The sequence below is a fragment of the Natator depressus genome, chromosome 1, assembly GCF_965152275.1.
Source record: "Natator depressus isolate rNatDep1 chromosome 1, rNatDep2.hap1, whole genome shotgun sequence".
NCBI classification, from domain to species: Eukaryota; Metazoa; Chordata; order Testudines; family Cheloniidae; genus Natator; species Natator depressus.
In genome coordinates, this window is record NC_134234.1 from 117,909,430 (window position 1) to 117,928,211 (window position 18,782).

The window sequence follows — 18,782 nt, forward strand, 5'->3', positions numbered from 1 at the left end:
GCTCTACCCACCCTCACTTACTCATTTTCACGAAGCTGGCTCAGGGGGTTGGGGTGTGAGGGCTCTGGGGTGGGGCCAGAAATGAGGAGTTCAGGGTGAGGGGGGAGACTCCAGGCTAAGGTAGTGGGTTGGGATGTGAGATGGCTCTGGCTGGGGGTGTGGGATCTGGGGTGGGGCCAGGGATAAGGGGCTTGGGGTGCATGAGGGGGCTCCAGGCTGGGGGGCGGAGCCAAGGGGTTCAGAGTATGGGAGGAGGCTCTGGGCTGAGGCAGGGGGGGTGGGGTGTGCGAGGGGGTATGGGCTCGGGCTGGGGGGTGCAGGTTCCAGGATGGGGCCGGGGGCTCCAGCTGGGGGTGCAGATTTTGGGTGGGGCTGGGGATGAGGGGTTTGGGGTGCAGGAGGGGGCTCCGGGCTGGGATTGAGGAGTTCAGAGGGCTAGAGGGGGATCAGAGCTGGGGCAGGGGGGTGGGGAGCGAGAGAAGGATCAGGGCTGGGGAAGGGGTTAGGTCGACCTGACCACCAGTGTAGACGTGGCTACGTTGACAGAAGAATTCTCCCATCGACTTAACTACCACCTCTGGGAGAGGTGGATTAACTACATCGATGGAAATACCCCTTCTGTCAGCGTAGGAAGAGCCTATGTTACGGTGCCACAGCATCACAGCTGCAGTGCTGTAGCTGGGCCACTAGTGCAGCTGCAGTATAGACATATCCTGAGAGGAGAGAGAGAAAGTGAAGCAGCATCACGTAATCACAGTGTGACTCTGGGAGAAGTCTAGAGGAAGGTTCTGGGGCGGGGGTGCTGGCTGAAAGAAGATTGGGCTTGGAAGCTGAGGAACTGCTCCTTTTTGTTTTTGGTTCTTCCTGCATTCACAGAAGCAGGATTTGGTACAAGCTTTGTAAATAAACCAGATTGCATCAAAGGAAATACTAGACTCCATCATCAGTTTCTACTCCCCACTGGAACATTCCCAGGGCCCCAAACTTTGACTAGCTGCTTGGGTTGAAAAGGGGCAACAATAACATATCTGAGGTCAGAAGTCCGTGGAAAATTTGAGTCAACTGTGTAAAGTTCTTTTACCTAAATATTAAGAAATCTTCAGGGAGTCTACTGCGGCTTCCCATGTTGTTAACATACTTTCATGTGTAATGTAAAATTTGCAGCAGTTACACTGGACAGATGTCTATAAGCCACCAGAAAATGCAGAAGAAAAAACAGTAAAAGACAATTTTATGTACTCCTTGAACCATACAGAGAAGCAGTCAGGTAAACCAGGATTTCTGAAGCATTAGTCTGTAGTTAATTTTGTGATTGCTGCTTGGGATAAACAGTAACTCTTTTGTGGCATGGAAATACCACAATAAGTGTCTGTTTTTCTCTCTTAAGATATCTGTTATGGGGACACCAATAATGAAAGGATTATAAAGTTTAATTTTCAAGAGTGCTGTTGTGGATACAGTTTCTCTGAAGCCATGTTGGACCTTTTAGTTTGTGTCCCAACACTGTGTGCACAGCGGGGACAACATCACTGAAAAGATCTGAAAGTGAAGTGAATATCACAACATTTTTACTATTATTTATTTGTATTATAGTAGCCCCTAGAAGACTCAACCAAGACAGGGGCCCCATTGTGTAGGAACTATATGAACACAAGAAACAAATCCCTGCCCTAAAAGCTTACAATCTGAATTAACAAAACAGATAACGTGCACACAGCATCCGCTCAGTAACAACTTGGTTTCAAATCCTCTGTGCTGGCAGGCACTTAAAGAGTTAATATATTGGTCTCACTAAACTCAGAAGAATGGCTGACTGCAGCATCAAGTCTGGGTTTTCAATAATAGAGCACTTATCTCTCTTGGACCCATATGTGCATTTTTGTGCTCCTTGCTCTGATGTGCAACATACCATGACATCCTCTGCTATAAAAGGATACACACCACTAATGGTTGTGCTTCCTCTTCACTGCCACTGGGACAACATTGTTTATTTCATCTAGATTTCTGTTCTTCACTCTGGCTTTATTTTTAATTCCATCTCATGACTTTCCTTCTGCTCTCCTGGACAGCCACCTTCAGAGGAGTGAGGAGAAGAGAATTACCATTGTTGAAGTATAGCCTTGCACATATCTGCTGTCGGCCTGCCACACCACTCAGAGGCAGAACCGATGACAAAAATGAATCAATACAACTAGATTCAAAAGTATGTGCATCATTTAAGTGATTGGACCAGCAGTTGGCAAATGTAATGTAAAAGAATCAGTCTGAGGGCAAGGAACCAGTCCAGGGAAATTAAACCATCTGGCATATAAAAGAGCGTAATGCCAAATTTTGCCCCCAGGTACTCAGTACAACCACATTGAAGTCACTGGGAGCTCATCACCTCATATGGGGTAGAATTTGACTGTTAGAAAGTTTTATGGAGGTTGAAACCATCAACAGCATTAAGAAATCACAAGTAAAGCACTAGGTAGCCTTGGTAGAGAATACGAAACAAGAAACAAAATTTGACGTTTTAGGCCGCTGGTTGTATCCTATATGGAGTGTGATATACAATATTGCTCACCCTAGCACAAGAATAATGTATAGGATGCAAATGTAACACCCCATCTGAAGAATCTAATTTATGAAGAAAAGTTAGTCGTCATCTCACTGAGGGGAGGAGGAAAAGAGAGGCTTGCATGTGACCTAGTATATTTTCAAAATTATGAAAGGGATTAGTAAAACTGATACACATTTTTACAATCCTATTTTGAAGAAATATTTTTCACTATTTCATTTGTCTGTTATAACTAACGCGTAGGAAGAAAAAGGAAAAGTTTAATAAATAAAAGGAATAAGTTGCTTATCGTTCTTTGCTCATAAAATAATACTGTAATAGTTTTGTTACTTTTCATTCTGGTATATTTATTCACAGGAAAGGGGCAAGGTGCTATTTTGTGTCTGAACTTTTAAACAAGAATTCAATGAGACAGGAAATTGTGTTTTACATGAGTGCAACACTTCCTATTCTTGTTGGAAGCTTGATTTCAGGCTGTTTTATTTCAGTTTCAAGCAGTTTGATTTTGAAGCACAGAGATCTAGGGGGGACTGTTAGCATTTCTGTCATTTCACGTTTACAACAGACAAGAAATACAACCAACTGCTAGTATGTCTTTTAAGTTGTCAAAACAAGAGTCAGGTTTTTCGTTAACTTTTATCTAATGCATGACCATTATAGTTCTCTGCCATATTTCTTTTACCTGATGAAAACATACCATGAATAGTACTGGAGAACCTGAATAGACAGTTTTATTGATGGAGCATATCTTCTTCGCAAGTTATTCCTATAATGGCCAACTGGTGAACATTTTACAATGTGAACTTTGTTTCCTGTTATCTGTACATGTAGCATTAAGCAGTATAAAGCAGAAGGACAACAGTTCTGACCTCTATAAAAATCCAGTGCTAAAAAGAGCAAAAATGTACATTTGGCCCCTGCTTTGTTGCCAGCAAGGTTCATAAACATGTCATAAGAGAGAAGGTGACTAACATGGATTTTTTCATCACAGTAACTAAATTCAGACATTCACATTAATAATTATACCAAGATTTAGAATTAATCAAAACCAAGCTCTTACTTCTAGTATTTTTCAAGTACCTAGTTCATTTCAGAGTCTCATCTGTTGTGTTACTGGTTAGTTATTGTTGTCAAAAGAAAGTCTAGTCGTCTTTATTTTCCCCTCACATTTAATAACTGAGCTAACAAAAAGACAGTATTTCTGACCCATTGCTCAGATGAATAATTCATCACCCTGCTTTTCTTGTGTTAAGTAAATTTGAAGTACTCCAGCTGTAAAGATTATTTATGAGACACTCACGGACCAACAGGAATTTATTTGCTGCTGTCAAGCATGTCATTATCTTTTTATTGAGAGAGAGGCAACAGTCTATTTCTATTACATTTTGGTTAAAGATTTTCCATAGCTAGTGTTAGAACGGTGGAATTCTTTAATTGGGGTACTCAGAGTTTGGCAGGTTTTCAGTGCTATTCTTCTGATGACCAAGAGTGGCTATTCTTTCCAAGTCAGATTAACAACAGACTAGAGTGAAAATGTCAGTGTTGCTTGGTTACAATTCATCAGTGTGAATCAGTGCTCCACACGGCTCATTCTGGATTTGAACAACCAGGAGATTTCTCAGTACTGTATTAGTGATGTATGCTGGGATGTGACTGGAGTATGTAATATCTCAATTTACTGTAAAGCTATCCCTTTCGATAGATATTTGGATGGCAGATTTTGACCTTAGAGGATAAAAGCAGGCTATTTTAAAGGGTCTAGTTTACGAAGCATTTCTTTTTAGTGAAGTATGCATGTTTTTGGAAATGTATATGTTTCATTATCTCTCTAACCCTTACTTTACTTATCTACAAGTTTTATTCTTCATAAATATTTTCTTCTGGAAAGGACTCAGACCTCACGCCAACCTGCCTAATATTGTTTTAATGATGGTTACAGGAATATAGGCAGAGCTCATATGAGAGAACCGTTTAACTGGCATGCCTGCCTTCCTTCTTCGAGTCATGTCCCTGTGGATGCTCCACTTTGGGTGTCTCTGCACCCCTCCACCTCCAATCAGAGACTTTAGGTACCAGTGTTTGCCTCACGGCTATCTCGCACTGCGCAGGCAAACCCCCATCAGTTCCTTCTCAACTGCCTCGAACAGAACGTGTAGCAGTCCTGTTGACTACTTAACTTTCTTTTTATTGGTAGCCTATATATAGTTCATTGTGATTCTTAGTTTCCTTTTCTTTTATAGTACCTTCAGAGCTTCTGTTTTGTTTTGTTTTTTATTTTAAAAAAACCAACCTTTTTTCTTTTGACCAGTTCCCCCTTTGCCTTTTTTGCTGTGGGATCGTCCCTGTTAGGGGTATGCCAGATTCCTCTGAATTCAAGAGGTGCCTGTCCTGCAGGGAGGCAATTCAAGTGCATAGACGGACACTCTTGTTGTGTCTGGTGCGTTAGAGAGGTGCACCTTCCGCCAACACTAAAGGCTAGATCCCAAAAGAATCGGGAGCTGAAGTTAAAACCTCCCCTCATGGAGGGTGCTCTTAGGCCAGCATCTGACCCTGGCCCTGAATCCTCTTTAGGACAAAGATCATCCCCGGAGCCTTCAACATCCATAAAGGTGGAATTTGTGGAGAAAGTTAACTGACTCCTCCGACAAAACCTCCAGAAAACAGGATGCAAGCCCTTTAGCCAAGTCCTTGACCAGCCAGAGGGGATCCCCGGCGGGTTTGGTCACCTCGGCACTGACACCTCCGAAGCACGGTACCCAGGAATCTCAGGGACCCCATGTGATGAGCTCTGCTGTAGTGCCTAAAGATCTGAAGGGCAAAGGCACTGAAGCAACGGCACCGCCTACCAGAGATAAGGGCAGAGACCATAAGGCCTCTAAAAAATCAGCACTAACAAAAAGACCCTTGACACTGAGTGCTTCAAAGCTGTCCTTGTCAGAGTGCACCTCCTGTAACAGGCCATCAGAACTGGCAAGTCAGCACTGGCAATCCCTGAAGGTCCTGCAGAAGTTCTGTTTCTCAAGGGACTTTATGGTTGTGAAGGAGGTGGAGTCCCTGCTAACTGGAACTAAAGCTCTGGCACTGAGCCCATCTTGGTCCCCAGCAGTAATGAGCCATTTGGCTCCTGCACACTGATCAGTCCCACCCTTCTCCAACGGGGAGTCTGATAGTGACCAGGACGACAATGTCTCTCTGGTCTCACACCATAACCCACCATTACAACATCAGGGACCTCCCCAACTGCACCCACACTCCGACCCTCAATCTTCCAGGTACCTGTGGGTACTACCACCCATGTCCCCCCACCTCCCCCACCCGTGGTTGTCCTGGGATCCATGGGCAGTCAACAGGCCCCACATTTCTTGGGCATTGAGTGAGTGTCTCCCATAGAGAGTCCACTAGACATTCCCCTATGGCTTCCGTGTCCAGAGCCCCGGAACACAAGGAAGAAACTTTCGAGGAGCAGGAAGCCAGACTGGACGTGGAAACTGCCCCACCGGCAAACATCTCCTTCTCCTCGCCAGATGAGGCAGTAATTAGAGCCCTGCATGGATACAAAATTTTTTTCCATAGATGCACCAGTAAAAGCAGCAGCATGTTGGACCAGCACTCGCAGGAGCCAGCACCCAGCCTGGGCAGCTCCTCTGGTGTGGCTGTGCTGCCCCCAGGCCTGCCCATTGGGGTGGTCACCAGGCTCACTGGCAGCTGTCCCTGGTCACGTTAATGTGTGCAAGAGGCTCATACGCTCCCAGACAAGAGTCCCTTCCATGCAGTGGTGTCCGTTTCCTGATTCCCCAAAACAAAGGGAGTCTGGAGACCCATACTAGATGTAAGGGCATTAAACAGATACGTGAAGGCACAGAAGTTCAAGATGGTTACACTAGCAGCCATTATTCCATCTCTGCAGCAAGGAGTTTGGTTTTTGGTCCTCAACCTACAAGATGTCTACTTCCACATTTCAATCCAACCACCTCACAGGAGAGTCCTCTGATTTAGCTTTGGGCAGGACCATTACCAGGAGAGAGTGCTCCCATTCGGCCTCTCGTCCACACCCAGGGTATTTTTCAAGGTCCTGTCCGTTGTAGCGGCGCACCTGCACACATTACGTATTGTCATCTACCCGTACCTGGACAACTTCGTCTGAAGGCTCATTCCTTCCAAGACGCCCTGCAGGCCACCAAGACGCCTGTGCACAGCTCACCACCCAGAAATCGACCTTGACCCCAATACAATGTCTGGAGTTCATTGGGGCCGAGCTCAGCACAGTGCAAGTAAGGGCATTCCTCCTGCTGCACTGATCCAACACCCTAACGAATCTCATAGAGACAGTCCAGGCCAGCCCACATATGCTGGCCAGGAATTGCCTCCAGCTTCTCGGGCACATGGCAGCATGCACGATTGTGACTCCACATGCCCAGTTGTTCATGAGATGTTTGCCGATGTGGCTAAGATCTGCCTATTCTCCAAACAAGGACAGGTTAAACAAGCCGCTATCAATGCCCTCCAGGGTCAAACGCTCCCTGGACTTGTTTGGAGAAGAACCATCCACCGTCCATGCAGGCATTCCATTTGCACAGCCCCCACCAACATTGATTCTAACAATAGATGCCTCTCTAATATGCTGGGGAGCCCACCTAAACAATCGCAAAGTCCAGGGCAAGTGGTCTCCCACAAAAGCAATTCTCCATATCAATCTTTTAGAATTAAGAGCCATCAGAAATGCCTGTACATGCTTTCTCCCATTTATCAGGGATATTCACATAAAAGTTGTGACACATAATATAACCTGTATGTTTTACATAAATTGCCACAGGGGGTGCCAGATCACCGTCCCTTTGAACAGAAGCACTGAAACTTTGGAATTGGTGCATCCACCACAATGTGCTCATTTCAGCTGCTTACCTGCCAGGGACACAAATGTGATAGCCAACAGTCTCAGTTGTAATGTCTCTCATGACCACAAATGGGACTGAACCCCTCAGGGCTTCATGACATATTTGACCTGTGGGGAACCCTGACAAAAGAGCTGTTTGCTACTTACTGGAACAAAAAATGTTTCCGCTATTGTTCCAGGGCCGGACTAGGGAAACAGTCCCTGTGGGATGCTCTTATCTTCTCGTGGGACAGGGAGCTACTCTACGGCTTTCCCCCATTCCCTCTGATGTCCAAGATCCTGTTAAAGATACAGCGAGAGAAAGCAAAAGTTGTACTGATTGCCTCCTCCTGGCCGAGACAAGTTTCGTATCCATATCTTGCACAACTGGCAGTATGTCCTCTGATTCCTCTTCAGACCATTCCTCACCTGCTCTCCCAAAAGGATGGATGGATTCTTCACCCCACCTTATGGATCCTCAGGCTCCAGGCTTAGATCCTTCTTGGTTCCAACACTTAAAGAGTGAATGCTCCGAGGAGGTGCAATTCCAAACAATTGGAACCGACCTCTTCCTCCCTCCCTTTAATTCTAGAGTATATTCTAGACCTCAAAGACCTGGGCTCTCTCTTAGCTCACTTAAAGTATATCTAATGTCCATAATGGCCTTCTACCATCCAGTGAACGGATGCTCAGTATTCGCCCACCCAACGACCCGTAGATTCCTTAAGGGCGTTGGAAACTTCTTCCTGCACATCAGACCACCCACTCCAACCTGGGACCTCAATCTAGTTCTGAGAATCTTGACTTGACCACTGGTGCAGTTATTTTGAGCCTTTGGCCATTTGCTCTCTGTTACATCTGTCCATGAAGATGACATTTCTAGTGGCCATTACATTAGCATGAAGGATCGGTGAAATAGCGGTGTTGATAGCATACCTGCCATTTACAGTCTTTTTTAAAAGACAAAATCATCTTGAGGCCAGACCCCAAGTTCCTCCCCAATGTACCCTCCATCTTTCATATGAACCAGCTAATTCACCTCCCTATATTTTTTCCAAAACCACATCATGACAACAGGGAGTCAACATGACATATGCTGGATGTTAGGAGAGCTCTGGTATTTTAATTGGACAGGACTAAGGTTTTAGGAAGTCCCCACCTTCAGATTCTTCCATTCATTTGCGGAAAGATCCAAGGGCTCTGCAATATCAGCTCAAAGACTCTCCAATTACATTAATCACTATTACTGTGCATGTAATCTATTACCTCCATTAGGGATCCTGACCCAATCCACAAGATCCATTTCCACTTCGGTCGCGTTTGTTAAAGATGTCCTCTACTCAGAAATCTGTAGGGTGGCAACCTGGGCCTCCGCCCATACTTTCATGGATCACTATACAACTACTCGGGACTCTCCCTCTGATGCCATCTTTGGCTCCACAATACTACTGTCAGTAACAGACTCTACTCCGAATCCCCAGCCCTCCATGGGGCATACTGGAGTCACCTATAGTGAAGCACCCATGGGGACACTACTCGAAGAAGAAGTTACTCTCCTAGTGCAGTAATGATGGTTCTTCAAGATGTGTCCCTATGGGTGCTCCACAACGCCCCCCCTTCCCCTCTACTTCAGAGTTCTTGCCAAGGGGTTGTGCGGTGAGAAGGAACTGAGGGTGGTTCGCCCATGCAGCATTAGTTATCCTCGAGGCAGACCACGAGGGAGGGAGCATGTGTGGGCCAAATGGACGCTGTTACCTAAATATCCAATTAGAGGCACCTGGGCACAGATACACCTACAGTGGAGTAACCATAGAAATACATCTCAAAGAACCATAATCACTGCACAAGGTGAGTAACTTCCTCTTCTTCTCCTCTCATAATTATTCAGTACATTTGGCAAGATCCTCAGCTGGTGTAAATCAGAGTCGATGGAGCTATGCCAGTTTACACCAGAGTCTGAGCTGATGCATTATTTTTAACAAGAGCAATGCTTTTCTCCAATCCACCCTGTCTCTTCCCCCTCTCCCTCTTTAACTCAAGTTGTGAACATAGAAAATATTCTGATGAATGGAAAATAACAAATTCATGACATCAGGTGAGTTTTTCCCTCCAAATCCTTTTCCTAATTTCTGTAAAAATCATTTATTACCCAGTTGTTTTAATTGCTTTGGTGCCAATTATCAGTTTTTATTCCATAAATCAATTTTTTTTCTGTAGAAAAAAATGTTAAATTTCTGTTGGGTCTTTGTGGAATTTAGATTACATTTAGGCCTGGTCTACACTACAGGGTTTTTTCAAGAAAAGTTATGTCGACACTGAAAAAGCGCTATAATAAAAGTCAATATTGCATGTTCACATTATACTCCTTCTGGGATGGATCACACATTGCTCTCCTATGCTCTGACAACTGTCATTAGCACATCGCAGATGATAGTGCAGTTAATCATGAAGTTCCTAACTGAAGAAGACTCCCAGTTGCCTGACATGCTGTGTGATATGGATAGGAGCAACTTTAGATTTCTTTTGGCATTCACGGAACAGCTGCACATGATGGACCATTGCTTTTGGGCTCAGGAAACGAGCACTGAATGGTGGGATTGTATTGTTGTGCAGGTCTGGGATTATGAGTAGTAGCCACAGAACTTTCAGATGCAGAAAGTCACCTTCCTGGAACTGTGTGCAGCACTCACCCCAGCACTGCGGCTCAAAGACACCTGAGTGAGAGCTGCCCTATCGGTAGAGAAGCACATGGCGATTGCAGTGTGGAAGCTGGTGACTCCAGACTGCTACTGTTTGGTCATGAATCAGTTTGGAGTCGGGAAGTCAACCGTTGGGGCTGCATTAACACCAGTGTGCAGGGCAATTAATCGCATCCTGCTATGAAGGACCATGACTCTGGGAAATATGCATGAAATCCTGGATAGCTTTGCAGAAATTTTTTTCACTAACTGTGAAGGGGTGATAGATGGTACACATATTCCAATTTTGGCACAAGACCATCTTGCGACGGAGCACATCAAATGGAAGCGGTACTTCTCCATGGTGTTTCAGGCACTTGTCGATCACCATGGGCATTTCATTGACATCAATGCAACGTGGTCCATGAAGTTGCATGACGCACGTATCTTCAGGAACACCAGTCTGTACAGAAAGCTGCAAGTGGAGACTTTTTCTTGCTGGACCAGAAAATTACAGTGGGGGATGTTGAAATGCCCATAGTGATCCTGGGAGACCCGGCGTACCCCTTACAGCCATGGCTCATGAAACCGTACACAGGAAACCTGGATAGCAGTAAGGAGAGGTTCCACAACAGGCTGAGTAGGTGCTCAATGACTGTGGACTGTGCCTTTGGCAGATTAAAGGCATGCTGGCGATGCCTTTATGGCAGGTTAGACCTCAGTGAAGATAAGATTCCCATAGTCATAGCCACGTGTTGTACATTGATAATATTTGTGAAGCTAAGAGTGAAAGGTTTCCTCAGGGGTGGAGTGCTAAGGTAGACCACCTGACTGCTGATTTTGAGCAGCCAGATATCAGGGCTATCAGAGGGGGGCAATTTGAATCAGGGAGGCTTTGAGGCAACACTTTGAAAATGAGAACCAGTTATGCACATCTCTGTGATTTGGTACTGCAATGTTACATTACATGTAGTTTTCCTAGGAAGCAGTGGTGAAATTCGGGGCCTTAAATTCCAGTAAGCAAATTATTAAAGTGCCTTTGTATGTCTTGGTAGAGCCTGCTATCTCAATTTGTAGGACACAAATAAAGATTAGTTATCGTTAAGGCTGCAAATTTGTCAGGGAGGTCGTAGAAGTCACGGATTCCGTGACTTTTTGCGACCTCCATGAAATTCTGCAGCTGCAGCAGCCAGTGTAGCTGATGCCAGGGCTGCCCAAGCAACTAGCCCTTGGACCAGCTACTCAGACATCCCTGGGGCCAGCCACACCGGCCGCTGCTGGAGCCACCCTGCAGGGAGCCATGGGCAGCTGGCCCTGGGAACTGCCCCAACAGCTGCTGGTGCAGCTGGCCCCAGGGACTGCCTGAGCAGTGGTCCCGGGGTGGCCAAAGCAGCGACCAGAGCATGGCCCCAGGGGTGGCCAGAGCAGTGGCCAGTGGAGTTGACCCCATGGCCCCCAGAGCAGAAGCGCCCCGGGGGCCCCCAGGGCAGCAGCGCCAGGGCAGCTAAGGATTTAGTCAGGAGTGTTTATAGTAAGAGTCATAGGTCACAGACTGTGAATTTTTTACACAGACACGCACGCGCGCACGCTTGGTGGGAAAAGAGGTACCACGGAAGGGCAGACTTTCAGAACTGTGTGTATGTCCAGCTGTCATTTTGAAAGTTGTCCGAAGGGGTGGAGTGAACAGGAAACTGAGAAGTTCCAGAAAGCAGAAAGGACTGTGCGAGTGGAGTTGTGGGGAGGGGGCACGGAAAAGAGTTCTGAATGTGCTGAACGGGAGGGCGAGCATGCACACATCTGCTCAGTCTGCTGCATTATTAAGGACTTCAACATCCGTGTTTGCTCCTCCGTGACTTTAATCATCCACACAGTAGCGCCCTTAACAAACTCCTGATTTTCTTTTCTGTCCTGCCTTTCGGCTTCCCTTCACTCCCTGCATTCCCTTTTCTCTGCATTGGAGAACTGCAGTACCTCCCGGAACATGTCTTCTTTGCTCCATCTTGGGCGCTTTCTTATCTGGCAGAGACACTCTGACGGTGTGTGTAGGGGGTGCCTCTCATGGCCACATCTCCAAAAGCACAAGAAACAATACACAGAAGCATGATTGTTACGTTCATGCACAGTGTTGAAACATTTCAGTAAGCTACACCTCTGGCAATATAACAATCACTTTCTCACTGACCCTTGGCAAGCACACATCTCGGCAAACAGCCCAACCATGGTGAGTGTTGGCTGGGGGGAGGGGACACTCTACATGGGGAAAAGAGCACCCTGGAAGGGTTGCGGTGCAGCCGACTAGGGACAAAATTCTAAATTCTCCCACACTTTTTCCACCGGTGGGGGTCATTGTAGTAGATATCTCACTGCTGAGGGTAAGCAGGGAAGCAAGGGTACATCTACTACACACTTGTGGCTTCTCCCCCGGTGCCTGCGCTGCTCGCCTGTGTGCCACTTTGGTCCCTGCACAAGTGATTGCCAAATGGCACGGGAAAGTTTCCTATAATGGGGGAAGGAACAAAGCTGCTCTGCCATGGAACTTTCCTGGAGATCTCTCTGGAGGGTTCCCGTGAGATCTCGGCATGCATCAACACCCTGTTCTGCTGTACTGATTAGCTGCCCAGGGAAATGTCCAGAGCACAGGAACACAGCCAGCCTAGTACATTTCTATACCCTGAACCCACCTCCGCACTACACAAACCACAGCCACTTACCAGGCATTTCCTCTCCTGCTTCTTGCTCACCAAAGAGCAACTGCTGAGACTGGCAAGACACCTCCAGAGTGGTGAACAGTTCTTGGCTGCCCCTGGGCGACCCCACGATGGGCTCCAAATTGTTGTCTAACTCCACCTCTTCATCGATGACTTCGTCCTCCGGGTTAGGTCCCCTTTCCGCTGCCTCCAGGTCTGCCAAAGTATCCATGGGGTCTTGGCAGTGGAGGTGGGGTCAGTGCCAAGGGTAGCGTCCAGCTTCTTATAGAACTGGCAGGTCTTGGGTGCAGCACTGGAGTGACATTTTGCCTCCCTCGCCTTATGGTACACCTGCCTCAGCTCCTTTATCTTCTCTCTTCACTGCACCATGTCCTGGTCATAGCTCTTTTTGCACAAGTCTCGAGAAATCTGCCCATAGGTATCAAAATTCCTACAGTTCCAGAGCAGCTGGGACTGCACAGCCTCCTCTCCCCAAATACTGAGCAGCTCTGCAGTGGTCCAAGCAGGAGAGTGTTTGGTGCGATAGCCCACCATGGTCACGTGGGAAGATGCGATGAGACCTCTCCATGCCAAGCAAACAGGAAATGGAATTACAAAAATTCCCAGGGTTTTAAAGGAGGAGGGACAGATGGTTGTTTACCTGGCTGCAGAGGAGTAGAATTCATACTGCTGACCAGAGCGGTCAGGATGGGCATTGTGGGACACCTCCTGGAGGCCATTTACAGCGATATAATCAAGGGTGGTGCGTACAGTGGCACTTTGTCGACAAAACTTTTCACAAAAAGCCTTATGGCTCTCGCCGGGGTGATTTTATTTTGTTTCCAAAACAAGGCATTTTTGCGCCAAAAGATGCATTGTAGGGTGTGTGCATCCACTGTTTTGTCAACAAAAGCTGTTGTAGTGTAGACAAGGCCTTAGATAGGACTATAAATGGTCGTAATTGGCATCCTTGCTGACAGTCTAAGTGGCCAGGTACTGATTGGGCATGAAGACTGAGCTATCCTCTTCTCCACAGAGATGGGGTCATTGGATTCTGCCACCTGCCTTCCACATTGCCATCCTTGTCAAACACCTCCATGGACTCCTCATCCATTTCAAGATCCAGTTCAAAATTTCTCTCCTGTCTATATGTAGAAATAATGCTTTCATTTGTAAAAATCCCTGTGGATTTATTTCAGCCTTCCTCACTATCCCTGTCCCTTTCTTCTCCACTTCTTACAACTTCTGCCTATCTGGTACCTGTCTCCTCTCTCTCCCTTTCCTACAGACTTGCCACTGTTGAATTCCCTTTCGCATCTGAACTGATTACCCCGTAAAACTAGTTTTCTTTATCTCTCAGCCTCCCAGATCCTCCATCTCTTTTCAAATCTTACTTACCTGTGCCTTTAAATTTCTCTTGTTCTATGTTGCTGGCCTCATGACTGACTGCATTTATTCACCACATGCCTTTTCACCAGTGTTTTGTGTGACTTCTGCCATTTACTGTCTGATTGTTTTGCTACTTAGCTCTGTTGCACATTTTGAGATGAAAAAGTGTAGGAAAAATTTATTGAAATCAGATCCATTCTTAATTTCACTTGCAAAGCATACAGACTTCAGACACATTTTCAGTAACTAGGATCCTTGAATCCCTGTATCATTCTGATTAATCTGTGTTAATTCAATGTCTAAAATGGCCTTTTGATTTTAAAAAGATGATTTAAAAATACCCACAGTAGTTAAATTGTATTCTTAATGGACTCAAATGCAAATCTGTGACCTTTGGCTTACATTTAATATTTCTATTCATGCGTATCAGGTTTTCTTTAACAGCATATAAGTGTTATGTTTAAGGTTTGACTTTTGTACTCTGCTTGCTCCAGATATTGCACAGTCAACCGTAAGTGCTTTCTCTTGTTGCTTTTTAAAAATCTAGCTTAATTTGAATCTCACTACTGCATGTGCCAGGGCATCATTCATGATTATTTTATTTGGAATTATAAGCAGCCCCAGGATGGCATTAGTATAGTCACTGAGTTCTTCAATTCTTGAAGAAGGGTGAGACAGGGAAAATGAGCAAAAGAACCATTACTCTCCTACAAACAGGCTCTGGGTTGTATTCAGAAAGGTACTTAAGCACGTGCCTAACTTTAAGCAATAAGTAGTCCTGTTGATTTCACTGAGGCATATACTTAAATATCTTGCTGAATCGGGGCTTTTGTAATTAAGCCACCCCTTCGAAGCCACTGCCTGCTAAACAGTGGTCTTTAAGGGCCTAATTCTGTTTCCATGGACTGACATTAATGGAGGAGGTTCAGGCTCCAAATTGCTGTGCTGAAACAGTGTAAAAAGTTTTATACGGTGTATGTGCTGCATTAAAATATTCTATGTCAGCATATATCAAGGGTGGCCAAACTCTGGCTCATGAGCCACATACTGCTCTTTTACCATTAAAGTGAGGCTCGTGGAGCCCAGTCCCCATTCTCCACCTACCAGACCGGGGAGGGAGGGGGAGCTTAGGACCTCTGCCTTGCAGCAGGGTGGTGCAGGAGGGGGCTTCTGCCCTGCGGGGACAGGGGGTCTTGGGGCTTCAGCCCTGCAGGGTGGACTTGCCAGGGCTTGGGGCTTCAGCAGGAGCGGGGCTGAAGCCCCAACCCCCAGCTCTCAAAGGTGTGCCCTGGCTCTCAAACTTCTGAAGATTGTCGTATGTGGCTTGGAGGCCAGTAAGTTTGGCCACCCCTGGCATATACCATTTTACTAGCTGTAATTTACATTTAAATAACTATTCAGCTGAGTAATGATTAATTTTTTTTAAAAATGTTTGCATTTCTAAAACAATATACATTGTTAAACAATAATAATTTCAGTTGTTCTTTTACAATGTGCACAAGCAAGTAATTTTTAAAATTTCCAAAATAAGGCAGGAACAAATACTCATTTTTTTCTTTAGGCTAATGATCATTTATTCAATTGCGTTGCTTTGACCAGCTTGCGGGTACTTTGTTAGTGAAACACAGAAACACTATGAGCAAGACTGTGACCATCTGCTGGAGGTGTCATAACGCTGGTGTAGCATCATTGCGGGAGTTCAGGGGGCCTCTGCTTTTGGGCTATTCCTGTCCTTTTTTTCATTGTAAACTATTCTTTACTTCCTCCCCTCCTCAAAGTCAAATATCTTAAAGGCTAAAGTTTGAAACTGGATCTTTAGCATGTAAGTGGGGAGCATATACTTTGCTAATTTTGAAAAGGAAAAGTGTTTTAAATTAACAAAGTTACCAATGTTTGAGAACAACACAAACTTTTCACTTGCACTTCCAGATACAAATGCATGCAAAATAAGATGAACACATTAAAAAAAACCCCACAAGTTGAGAGCATAGTTGGAGTTTTTCAGACATAATCTGCACATCTCTGCCCCCCACCCTGATAGCGCTCTCATACCCTTTGTCAGAGTCTTTTAACTGTGTGATTATTAGCCCACAAATGTATTTACAAATCTTCTATGCCACAGAATATGCTTATGCATCTAGGGCAAGGGTGGGCAAACTTTTTGGCCCGAGAGCCACATCGGGGTTGCGAAACTGAATGGAGGGCTGAGTAGGGAAGGCTGTGCCTCCCCAAACAGCCTGGCCCCCGCCCCCATCTGCCCCCCTCACGCTTCCTGTCCCCTGACTGCCCCCCTGAGAATTCCCAACCCATCCAACCCCCCTTGCTCCTGGTCCCCTGACCGCCCCCTCCTGGGACCCTACCCATCCAACCCCCCCATTCCCCATCCCCTGACTGCCCTGACCCCTATCCACTCCCTGGCCCCTGACTGCCCCCCAGGATCCCCCGCCCCTTATCCAACCCTCCTGCCCCCTTACCATGCTGCTCAGAGCAGCAGGAGCTCGCAGCCCTGCCAGAGCCAGCCACGCTGCCCAGGAGGAGCAGCAGGCCAGAGCACTGGCATCGCGGCAACATCACTGTAGGAGAAGGGCCGGGGGCTAGCCTCCCCGGCCAGGAGCTTAGGGGCCCGGCAGGACGGTTCCACAGGCCGTAGTTTGCCCACCTCTGATCTAGGGAGACATTTGGATCTACTGCCCTAGCTGGGGAATGGGTTCCCATACTTGCCTCTCTCCTACCCAGCTAGGAAATGGCTTTCTTGCTCTGGTAGAGAAAGGGTTTGCTTCTAAGCCCAGCCAGGGATGGAGTCCCCAGTCTGTTCCTTGACAGAGGCCTCCGTGTGGTTCTTATAAATACCATACCATTCCTCCAAGGCACACTCCTTAAAGTTCACATGCATGAAGGAGCAAATCAAGTATTCTCCTTCACAGGTGCGGAAGCTTGGTCATAGTCTATGGAACTAATGCAGATCTCCTGTGAAATGAGGGAAATATCTGGGTACGGGACTATGTAGGGGGGATGGGAAAGGGTCTGAATAGGGCTGAAGAAATTGCTGTGTGAAGGCCATCCTCCTCAGGATTTACTGTGTGAGGTCCCATGAAGCTACTCCAGCCATTGGGCGGGAATATCCTTCACTGGGAAGATACCTTCTTCCTTTTTATGTATTTGTGCAGTGCACAGCTAGGTGGCTGGTTCAGGATTGGGGCGCAGTTGTGAACTTCAAGGCATATGTGCTTCATAGAAGTCCTTTAGTAGCCCTTACAAGAAACATGCTGGTGCATCTAGGAAAAAGGTAACTGTGGGGTTCTTTTCCTCTTTTCTTAATCTTCCTCTCATCTCTCCCCCCCCCCCCCGCTTTTATTTGTTTTCAGTACGCACACAGAGGAAATTAAATGCAAAATATAATAATTGATACAGTGATGAAGTGAGCTGTAGCTCACGAAAGCTTATGCTCAAATAAATTTGTTAGTCTCTAAGGTGCCACAAGTACTCCTGTTCTTTTTAGTTGTGAGGTAGTGGCCTTTAATATTTAAATGCATGAAATGCAAAAGTAAATGTTCTTGTGGCAACATTAATTTGCCTGCATTGCACGTATGTCATATTCCAGAGTACAGCATTTAGAGTGTTAGAATGCCTTTTAATATATTTTACAGTGAGGGATATTTGGGCCAATTTATTTAGCAATTGGAACCTTTACTTTTGTATTTCCTGATTTTTGTGTGTTTCACTTCACTAGCGTTAATGTTGCATTCGTATGGAGGGGTGTGTGGGGTTTTTTTCTATTTTCTATAACAAAGTAATTTGGCCACCATTTAGATTAGTGAAGGGGAAATTTTAACCTTATCAGATTTTTCCACAACTTTTTTTGGCAAAGAAAATAGCAAATTTACCATAGATTTTTACAAATAAGCTTAATGCTTTCATGAGTGGTTCCTTACTGTTACAGAGCGGTTTTATTGATGTTTGCACCTGATATTTGTCTTTGCTGCTATCTTTTAAAAGTTCAATGATAAATTTTTCTCTGGAAGATCTGTGTGTGCTTATTTATCTCCTGTATTTTCGAGGAAGTCATCAGAACCTAAGCTTCCTGGGCAACATCAAACTCTGCTAAGAATTCAGGTCAGGAACTCCCTCCCTGTTTCCTAGCAACTCTGGGATAGTGGTGCTTTCTCCTTTTGACTGAATTGTCCAGCGTCAGATATAGGGATCATTTGGTGCAGGGCTCAGGGCAGTGTTAATAACTCATACTTTGGGAGAAGCTCATTGGCATAGCATGGTGTCTGGTTGTTCCTGAGGTATATGATGTGTCGCACAAGTCAAATGGAATCAAGACATCTTCAGAATCCTTTCATATAAACTTAAAAGTGCCTGTGTTTGGCTAAGTGAGGGATTTTTCTTGTTACACCAGCAACGTTTTGTATTAGATTGAATCTGGCAAAACAAGTACATATACAGGTAAGCAGTTAAAGTTCATGTTTGATTGGCTTGAAGGTTAATTTTCCTGTGTTGTCATATGTTTCTTGGTTACTCAGCTGAACAACACTGAATTGTGCAAATATTGCGCTGCCTTTTTACTTATTAAAGTTTCATCAGGTGGTAAG

The 18,782-nt window shown here is 45.6% G+C and overlaps 1 protein-coding gene across 4 annotated transcripts in view; it reads left to right on the plus strand.

Annotated features, from left to right (window-relative positions):
* The window catches only part of CRACDL (CRACD like), a 95,549-nt gene that overhangs the window by 22,347 nt on the left and 54,420 nt on the right, over positions 1–18,782 (plus strand). For 2 of the 4 annotated variants that reach the window (XM_074965197.1, XM_074965216.1), the window contains exon 1: positions 18,366–18,636. The exons of 1 other annotated variant lie outside the window; for it this stretch is intronic. The gene's annotated coding sequence lies outside the window, so the exon portion shown is untranslated. Of the gene's footprint in view, positions 1–18,363; positions 18,637–18,782 lie in introns of those variants that run through there. One more of the 4 variants, XM_074965226.1, reaches the window with a different exon arrangement.